This window comes from Cupressus sempervirens, chromosome 1, assembly GCF_028749045.1.
Source record: "Cupressus sempervirens isolate cs-2001-9-10 chromosome 1, ASM2874904v1, whole genome shotgun sequence".
NCBI lineage: Eukaryota > Viridiplantae > Streptophyta > Pinopsida > Cupressales > Cupressaceae > Cupressus > Cupressus sempervirens.
Genome location: NC_143118.1, coordinates 458908609 through 458918147, shown reverse-complemented (window position 1 = coordinate 458918147; position 9539 = coordinate 458908609).

Here is a 9539-nt window from a genome sequence, read left to right as displayed (position 1 = left end):
CTTATGACTGTCTTATTTAGGCCATTGTAGGATGATTGAAGAGTAATGAAAAATACTTATAGTAGACAAGCTTGGTGTCATGAATATGACCTTCAAGAAGGTGAGAAACCTATCAAAGACCATAATGCATTGCCCAAATTATGTCATAGAAATGTACCTACACTCAATGAAATAAGACAAATAGTAACCAATGAGAGAAAAATCTTGCAAATGATAAAAGACATTAATCTAATCTATATGATGTATTGAGTTATACCTAATTATCCATGAGACTGTGTGAGATGCTCATGAAAGTGGACCAGGTTCCTACGCATATAATTCAATCATGTTATGTTAGTTAAAAAAATCATGATACACATACTCAATATTATATAGTATATAACAACTGGCCTTACATTTCACATTCCACTAGCTCTTGGTTTATGCAAGAACCTCATGATTGCAATAGAAGACAACCAAGTATATTTTCACTAATCTACTTCAAGATACCACATATCACTTGGTTCAAGTCCTATGCTTTATCTGTGATTGTGTCCTGGGCTATGAGTGCCACCACTAAGACCAAGCATTTACTGTAATCAATTCTCTATACTAATAAAGTTCCAACAAGGATGGAAAAAAAGCTTGACAACTTCATGGAATGTATAAAATCCTTGAAGAGACCTTCACATCTTCAAGCTACTATTGAAGGTCTTAATGGTCCAACTTATAGTGACTTCTTAAGGTATCAAATTATCTGTTCAATTTTATATGGTAAAGACATCTAGAATATCATGGTGAGAAAATGTAAGCTACAACATATTCTATATGGTAAATATATTTGGGCATTTGTCAACCAAAATCAAGACACATTGAATCAACATAACATTAATAATGGAAACCATGTTCCTAGGGAATTCCTATTGATATGCTTAGTCAAAAAAGTTGAAGACCTATGTATCTTAAATCTAATATCTCAAATGTATATCCAAATTATTCTAGGCTAATGAAAGTTGAAGTAACACATATTTAACTAATATAGAAACCCCAGATACTAAAATGGAAAAAAAAAAAAGCCAATCAAAAGAGCATTAATATATTTCTTGAATCAAACACAATTTTATCAAAGTAGTATAGTTTGAAATAAGATTCTAGATGGTACACTATCAATAGAGGGAAAGACAACTAACTAACTTTCTATAGATCTGTAGCAACTATAAAATAGCTATGATAGTCATTTACTAGCAATTCCAATCATATATAGAGCCAAATATTTTGGATTTCTATTAATACTTTCATATCTACATGTTAGTGAATATACTTAATTATCATATATCACTAGGTTTGCATCTTCTCAAGTGTACTCAGATTTTCAATAAATAAATTTCAGTATATAAGGTTTGGGGCATCGATGTTGATTTTGATCCAAGTTATTTTAATCATCTAAAGTTAAATTCATTAGTTTTGACATCTCTATAAAGCTCTTTCTAAATAGTATGCTATTTCTTTGATTACGAAACATAGAAATTTCTTTGTGAGAAAAATAAGTTTGAAGTACAATTTGGGGCACCCAAGATTTTGATAGTTTGGATAACTACCAAGAATTAGTTTTATATTCTTGGTGAAAAGGTATAAGTCAATAGAGAAAATCACAGAAATGTTTTGGATTGATTACTGTATTTATTCTAAAATACTTTTATCTTGATAAGTTAAAGAGATTGCATTCAAAAACAAATCATTGAAAAGATACCTATAATGAAAATAGAAAATCCTCACACTAAATAGAGCTCTACTTTCTTATGATTTTAATTAGGCTTTCATTTGAAAACCACCCAATTTTGATTGTAAGTCATGACAAGGCTCTCTTTGTGTCCTATTTATGCCCCTTGCTTGTTCTCCAACCTTCATTAAAGAGCCTTGTCATTTTAATACATAGATAATCATTCAAAGAAATATTAAAGATTATTGGAATCACAAAAAAAATTCTTAGAATGAATAATACGAACCAAAAGATGTCCTTTTTAATCTTTGTGTGCTTGCAATAATCAGTGGCAAGTGTTTAGGTACATTTGAGCTTCACTTTGTTTTGAGAATACTTTAGTATTCTCTACTAAATAGGGCCAATCACATGAAGGTGGAATTTCATTCCCCCCCCCGCCCCCCCCTCCCCCTCCTAAAATCAATCTAAATTCCCCTTTAACATATAATGTCATTCATTCATTCTTCCATCCATCAATAAAATGTAACATTAATTAATTAACACATAAGATTCATTGACATTCATTAATACACAACAATAATCAACATTCATTAACATATTATATAATTCATGAACATTCATTAACACATAAATAAGTCCATGTAGACATAAAACTAGTCATTATCAATTAACTTACACATTATATAACAATTATTTTGTGTTCTTTTTTGAGGTTTTTTTAGAATGGTACATGAAATCTCAAAGAGGAATTTCCATGTCATCAAATTTATGTCCTCTCTCAACAATTATTTTATGCTCTACTTGTGATCTATGTTGTGCATGCCTAGTTCTTTTCTCATGATGCAAAGGGGGGTCCTCTATAATAAAAACTAAAAGGGTTAAATTAAGAACATTTTATTATGATTGTCACAAGTATTTGACTACTTTAAAGAACATAATCACAATAATCTTTTTACTGATATAGCCACATCATCTTGCCTAGCACCCTCAACCTCAACATGATAATCATGAATAGTGACATTTGCATCCTCTATAGTTGCAATAAAAAATGTTACATTAATCCAAACATGACCCAAAATATCTAAAGTTGTATTAGTACACCAATTTCAACTTAAGATGTTTAGTTGTATTAATATATAAAAATCAAATACCAAATGTATACCTTGATCACTATGATGTACATTTGAACCAACAACTTCTCCATGTTTGGGTAGTGTACCAATATTATCACCAAGCTAAATTCCAATGTCATGGGCATTGTTATCATGTTCACTTAAAACAAGTATACTCAAATTATTTTGAAATTTATTTTCCAATACAATAATTATTAAAGTATTCATTTTTAAATACCGTGATGGGTCCATTAGTATAATCTTGCACACTTATTTCATCTTGTAACCTTTGAGTTGTGACTCCAGAGCCATGTTTGTAGGATAATTTATTGGCCTCTTCTTAGAGTTTTCTTTAGAAGTTCGTGTCCTACATTTTTGTTTGGTATCATGTAATTTTATTATATTGTTTCACCAAAACCAAATTTTTTGCAATTTATATTTTTTATTTACTAATACTCTCTACTTCTACAAAAAGTTTTGAATAACCACCAGAGTAAAGCTTGTGTTGCTTGTGCTTTTGTTTTCTTGCATTTGTTACCTTTGATGTGTCAAGCAATCTATGAAAATTTTGAAGTATGTTAGATCATATAAATATAAAGAGAAAAATTAGTATATATATATAGTTATATTCTTAACAATATCACATACCTTCTTTCATTGGCTCGTAGGTCACGTCTATGGTAGTGTCTATTATATCTCTCCACCCCATCCAACTTAAGATTCTCCCACTCTAAAATATGAATTCAAGTTGGGCACTTGTAGTTAGGGTTATTTTCTAATGTAGACCTATAGTGGTCTCTAATATTACCTCAAGTTGTGCCCTACTTTATTAAGTAGGATAATTTTCTAAAATGCACGAGGGCCAAAATAGTTTATCACACTCTCAATGAGAGCCTCCTTGAACTATGAAGTTTGGGCTTGCCACGTTTTAAGAAAAGAAAACTATTATAGTAATGATATGAAATTAAAACAAATGGATTGTAAAATTTTAGATCAAATAAAATGTTCCTCCCTTTACATATGGTGGGATCGAATATAAAAAACAAATCTTCATTACATTTTTCATAGAAAAAATTATTCCCTACAAAATAATCATGGGATCAATAGTTACTACCCTACTTTCTTAGGTAGCTTGGACCAAAATAATGATTGTAAGAAAGGACCAATATTTACAGTACCTAGAACCTGAGAGACTCAAAAGGGAAGTCCATCATCATCACTCACAAGAAAGACACAATTATCCATCATTCTCATACATTTAATATAGGTAGCTCTACTAGTTGATCCTCATTTTGTGTGGCATCTCCTACTACATAAAATTAATCCAATATTACAAAATGCCTCCAAGAAAAAGAATAGTTCAAGTAAAACATACACATAAAAAATGAGAGAAAAATGAGGGATACTATACATACTCATAGGTGGTGTAGTAGTATCTGTGGCCATGCTACATGTTGTTGACATTGCTATTGTCAATACATTTGGCATTCTATTTCTTGTTATAGGCAGGGTCAACACATGATCATTAACAAGTGCTGAAAAAAAGATTGTTGTAGTGTAAAAAAGCATGGACAAGATTGTTAGAGCATAAAAAACATATATTTTGAGAAAAAAACATGTAGAGGATAGAAAATATCATTTACTTGAACCACTTGAAGGACCCTGATCAGGGACATGAGGTACATCAATAGTCAATAAAACCTATTAAAATTATACATTACTATTTTAGTTAATGACACAAATAAAGGAGTATAATATATAGATAATTATTGATCTCTTGTTATAATTAATAGTTACATTAATACTTACTTGATAAATTTTAGCTATCTACATCAATTCAATCCCTCTCTGATAGAGGAGATTGAGTCTACTGAGATCCCAATAGCTGTAATTTTGATGAAATTTTATGAAGGGCCTTTCAAACTACAATGATAGGATTAGGGGTTGATACAAAATAAATAACAAATGGGTCTTCCTCTGTGGAATCCTCCTGAGGGAATGCATGTTCCTTTCCCTTACTCTGATCAGTACTCATTTGTAAGAACAAGATTATTAGCACTACATTTAAAATTACTCCAAAACAATAGTGAAGAAAAAAATATAAAAAAATAACAATGAGTTTTACCTATCGAGAAGAAGAAGTGTCATGAAGATCATCATCATCACGTCTATGTGGTTGCTGATCCATATTGTAGCTAGTCTATATTTCAAAAAAGATTCATTAGGATATGTTAAAACAAGTTTACTTATTATAAATGTTAGCAAAAAAGTTATTAAATTAATGATGTATTAGAGTCAATGATGAATGAATTAAATGGTGCATAGTATGTACCACATCAACCATTATAGTGCCTTTTTTTGTATATGTGTGATTGAAATTATAATCAATAAGCAACTCTTCCCTTGGACATATTGATCTTATCACACACACAAATACACAATTTCCCTCACACACCTAAAATATGCAATTGGGTTGAAATAGTTGACACAAGTTGCATACTATTGATAAAACCTACAATATCTTGATGCTTTTGGCCTTTTGTCAATGTATACAACTAGTCTTTTACTTTGTGCATTTTGATTTTTTTGTATATAATTTTCTAAGAGTGTGTACCTATACATGTTGGAAATGTAAGGTAGGTAAGGTTACTAAGAGGGGAGGGGTGAATTAGGAACCAATAAAACTTTATCTTATTTCACCAATTAATCCTGAATATAATGTTTTGATCTAGTTACATTCATGAAAGAATAAAAGTAATAAAATATTCATAACACTTTGACACAAGATATGGTGACCCAAAAACCTTCCAATTAGACAATAAAATTGGGGTGGAGACGATACCCATAAGCTTTAGTACTATAGTATAAAGTTTATTGGAAATATGGTCAGATAGATATCTTGATGGTTGTCATTTATGAAAACATGTATTCAACATTTAATTTATGCATTCAGAGATAGAAAATTGTTTAAGTGTTAGATAGTTTGCAATAGTATAGAGAATAGATCTTAAGAGCATGGATGACTCATTCAGAGTTACCTCATGTGCAATTAAGGGAAGCTTCATGATACTATCATGATGATTTGGTTAAGTGCACAAATATGTATGAGTTACAATTAGAATACTAGTGTATGTATTTAACAAAGAAGAATAGAGAATATCAGTAAACAAAGCTGTACAGCTTGAGGAATTATTTTGGTTACAAAATAATTACTAAGTTATGATGAGTTGACTATGTGGATAATAATCCATAAATTATTTTATAGTATGCCAAGCATATGAAGACATGGAAGCCGATTGTGTAGTAATTCGTGAATGTGTAAGATATAAGTAAATATCTTATATTGCACAATTATAGAGAAGTTGTGAGATGTTGTACTTGTGATCTGAACTATTATGCAAGCCTTATGTGATGCAAGATTTGATGTTTGATTAGAGCAAGTATGAGTTACAATAGTAAAGCAAGTACTCTATCTATACCTATCTTGTGAAGAACTGAAAGGTATAATTGCATGTTAGGGTAGTGGGATCTTCTTGCATACATTGTATTTGTTTGACCAACTCCTAATAGGGTTGAGGCTTCTAAAAAGGCCTAGTCTCCTAACAGGGACATGAGACACTATATATATTTCATAGACCCTTAATAGGGTCAATATCCTTAACCTGATCCTATTTTTTAGTGAATCATCTTATGGGTATCATCCCCATTAGGTTTTTCCCTTGGTCAGAGTTTCCCTAGTTAATAAATAATGGTGATATGAGTTCTCTGTGTATGGTTATATTTACTATTTAGCATTGTTGTTTTACTTTCATATACATGTTATTAAGTAAGTAACAATATTTAGTTGTGGAAAAAAAGTTGTAGAGTACTTATTAACTCCCCCTCTCAATATTATTTATTTCTAACAATTCATATCAGAGCCTAGTTACTTTGAAGAAGTTCAACATCTTAAGTAAGCTCCTAATGAATATGGAACAATTGAAGAAGAACCTAGAAGAACCTCTTGAGAAGATTGACCTTCTTACTAAATAAAGAGACACCTTGAAAGATATATACAAAGATTCAAAAGTGTACATTGGAAAACTAAAATATGAGATTGATGATCTAAAATTTGGCAAGGAACCAATTGTGTAGACCAGTGACAATAATGTGGTAGGATATCTCCAAAATAAAAAATGAGATCTTGAAACATGAACTGAAAATAGTTGAGCTTAAGTCAAGTTTAAGAAAAATGGTGGCATTAGTGAACTAGGACTAAAAACTAAGAATGTTGATCTTAGATCAAGTTAAGTCAAGTTACATCTGAATTAGATACTGCTAAGATCAAACATGTTGAGTTAGAAAAATACAGCATTATTGTGAAAGGTGAATTGACACAAGATAAAAAAATAGTTAGAGAAACTTTATTCTAGTAGAGAAAAGATAGATCAACATATATTTCATTAGATACCTTCTTATGACAAGATAGGACTTGGATATTTGATTGGAGAGAAATCAACTAAGAAAGTTGAAATAAGAAGAGAACCAGATCTAGTTACTAAATCCCCTAAGGAATCTAATCTAAGTAAGGTGGAATCAAGCACATCTACTAAAGTATCAAAGGAAGTTGAGTTGATTAATTTGATAGTTAAATCTAATGAACCTAAGAAACTAGAGCAAGTTGACAAATCTAAGAAAAATGAACCATCCAAGGAAGTAAGACATTAGTTTATACGTAGATATTTAATTTGTAATGAAGTTGCACATATGAAGAGGGATTTCATAGGTAAGTCTTTTAAACGCATTATAAATTTCTATTGTTATAATTGTCATGGTTATGGACATAAAGCAGTAGATTGTAAGAAACCTAATTTTGATGGTAATAATGAGAATAGAAGAATGTTTAGGAATACTAACCCTACAAGTAATGGAAGAAATAGATCTTAGAGAAGATGTAATGATGGAGAAAAACCTGATGGTGAAAGGAAGTAGTTTTTTTGCTACAAATGTAACAATCCTAGACATATTGCAAGGAATTGCAGAGCACTTGAAAGTCAAAATGGAACCAATCAAAGGAAGAATGCACCTATATGTCAACTATGCAATAAATTTGGACACACAACAAGATTCTATAGAATGGATAGAAGGAACCTTAACAATAATGCTAATCATAGAAGGAATAATAATAGAGATAACAAAAGGAATGTGAATGGAAATAGTCAGAAAGAAGCAATTAAGGAACATGTTGATGAGTTCAAGGAAGCATTTGTGAAAGCTTGTAATCTAGAGAGTTCACATATAGTATTGGAAGAACAATACTTTGATGCACCTGATGGAAAGTTGAAGTCACAGATTATTTGTTGCTCATCCTACCTAAATTAAGCAGCTCTAATAGTAGCAGAGCATTAGTTGGTCAAAACTAATGTTAGAGAAAGTTGGAAGCTATGCATTTAACAAGAGGTAGAAGACATAGAGAGGAAGCTATGGTCAAGTATGCAAGACTTGATGTGATCAAAATAAGTAGGGATTCATAAATCAAGATCATTGGTAAACAAAGACAATATTTTGAATTTATGGTAGATACACATTTAATGCATAGTTCAATTTGAAATTATTTAAGGATCAAAAGCAAGATTAAGTGTACCATTTGTTCACGCAAAGTGTCTTGAGTGAATTGAAGAGTGATTTGACAACTATTTGAAGTTCAAAATAATGTTTGAGAAGCCAAAAGTTGTAGAAGCCCTAAATTATGAATTTGAGGTATTTTACAAAGTATTGAATCCATTTTATTCTAGTATTTATAGATTATAGAGCTATGGCTAGTCAAGGAATGTATGATGTTAGTGATAGACCAAGGTATGAGTTCAAGAAACACCCATTTGTTTCTTTGTTGGATGATCTGTTAGGTGCATTTTTGCAAGTTTCATACAATGTGTTACACGTAGAAGATATTAGAAGTTATATACACATTAAGATCGAGAGAATTGGTGATAAGAAAATTTACAAAGATTTAGATGATATGTATAATAGCAATTTATCCCTAAAATTTGAGTATTCACACTTGGAGGAATTGAATTTAGTGAAGTATATGTTTTATACAAAATTCGACAATCATGAATGGACTTGAATCACATTGAGTAGGGTACATAATGATATGTTTTGGTTAGGTGATGTGTCAATTGTCATTGATAATGACCTGATTCACAAGGTTACATGATTAAGAAATGAAGGTTGTAATACTGTTAATTAGAAGAATATCAGGAAAATGGTTGAGACGAACCTAAAGATGAAGTTTGACTTAAGGAATTATTATGAAGATATGGTATAAAGGAATAATATTTTACTTGATTGGAAAGAGTATCAAGTATCTATTGTGCATTATATTTGTGAAGTGCAAAAAGGAGTAGAGTGTTGATTGAATGCATGTAAGTGATCCAAGGGAGTATTGGATGAATAGTTTATGAGCTGTTACAAGATTAGAAGGAGAAGAAGTCTGGTTGACAAGATAGAGATAGAGGAAGGAAGTAAAATTCAGTTCTATTATTCTATAAGGAATAATACAAAGATCATTTGGATAGTGGGTTTATTGGTCTTTCCCTTGAAGCTATTTGGGTAGTGAGTCCAACTATCTTCCACAACTCCAAACAGGATTGGTACAACTCCTAACAGGGTTGGAATCTCCTAACAGGGATTCAAAGTCTCTTAACAGGGATGCATATGTATTGAATATTGTAATAGACTCCTAATAG